Source organism: Procambarus clarkii, chromosome 22, assembly GCF_040958095.1.
Source record: "Procambarus clarkii isolate CNS0578487 chromosome 22, FALCON_Pclarkii_2.0, whole genome shotgun sequence".
In the NCBI taxonomy this organism is placed as follows: domain Eukaryota; kingdom Metazoa; phylum Arthropoda; class Malacostraca; order Decapoda; family Cambaridae; genus Procambarus; species Procambarus clarkii.
The window spans coordinates 34,850,470-34,851,816 of record NC_091171.1 but is presented as its reverse complement, the minus strand read 5'-3'; positions in this window follow the sequence as shown (position 1 = coordinate 34,851,816).

Below are 1,347 nucleotides of genomic sequence, written 5' to 3'. Positions count from 1 at the left end.
TAGGCCAACCTGCCTAACAAGCCGAATTTTCCTGAAATAACATATTTTCAAACAAAATTTGTATAGAATAACAAAATTTTCCATTACATTATATATGATTTGAATTTTGAGTTAAAATTAACATAGAAATTTGATCACACTTATCCTAACCTACCTACCCTAACTTAAATCTAACATAGTTAAGTTAGTAAATTAAGTTCTTAATATATTATAATATAATATAATATAATATAATATAATATAATATAATATAATATAATATAATATAATATAATATAATATAGTATAATATAATATAATATAATAATATAATAATATTAATTGAAATAAACCAATTCGAGAAAAAATACTTGAAAATCGAAAATCACTCTGCTCACCATAGCCCGTGCTACTTGGAACATTTTGTTCCAAGTAGCGAATCTTTAACAACAACAACACTCTGCTTGTTAGACAAATCGAGTCTTTACGTACTAGGCCAAATAGTGCGGTTCTGGCTATTAGGTCCGACAAACATTATAGCCCCTCGTAACCTTGATCCTCGGAAATGCCGCCTGTGGTGATAAGGAACACGCCGGAAACGCCTAATTATTCCGAGGAGTAAATGGCTCGTCGACGACCAACTTCTCCCCCAGCAACAACACCAACTCCCTCTCCGGTACACTGTTGTGCTAAACACGTAGGACCTCCTGCCGGCCCCGAGACTGGTTTTTGGTTCCCCTTGACTGCCTCGTGACTGCTTTCTAACCGGTTTTGTGAGTGTTTTTGTAGAGTACATTGTTCTGTAATGTACAGAATATATATTGTTATGTAATGTATAAAGACTTTCGTTTCTAATAATGGGAGTACATTGTGCTGATATACGGAGAGCATGTCAGACTTGGGGTCGTGATGATATTCGATAATATCGAATTGGGTCGTGAGAAAAAAAATATAAAAAGCTTGAAGAACCCTGGTCAAGAGTGTAAGGGAGATATTTTCTTGCTAATCCAGTTTTCCCCCACCAACCCCGTCAAGCGCGCGTGTGTGGGGTATCCCCCAGCTCTTTATTTTACTCATCAGTTAATACACTGGTGTGAGAGCGAGGCTGTGAGTGCACACGTGAGAGCGTCAGACGACCCTGAGATGATTGTAACTATGACAAATCATCAATATAAAGTCAGTGTTCTTTCCTTCATGGGTTATGTTTGTGTTTGGGTCCGGGGCGTGGCTTCTGTAGCCGTCGTGTTGAATGCTGAGCACGGCTTTTACATGGGGAGGGGGACGACGTGTTGAATTACACGGGCTACATGGTTAATCACACGGCAGAGTACTGTTGTTCTTTACAAGTTCTGATTCTACTGCCCAGTG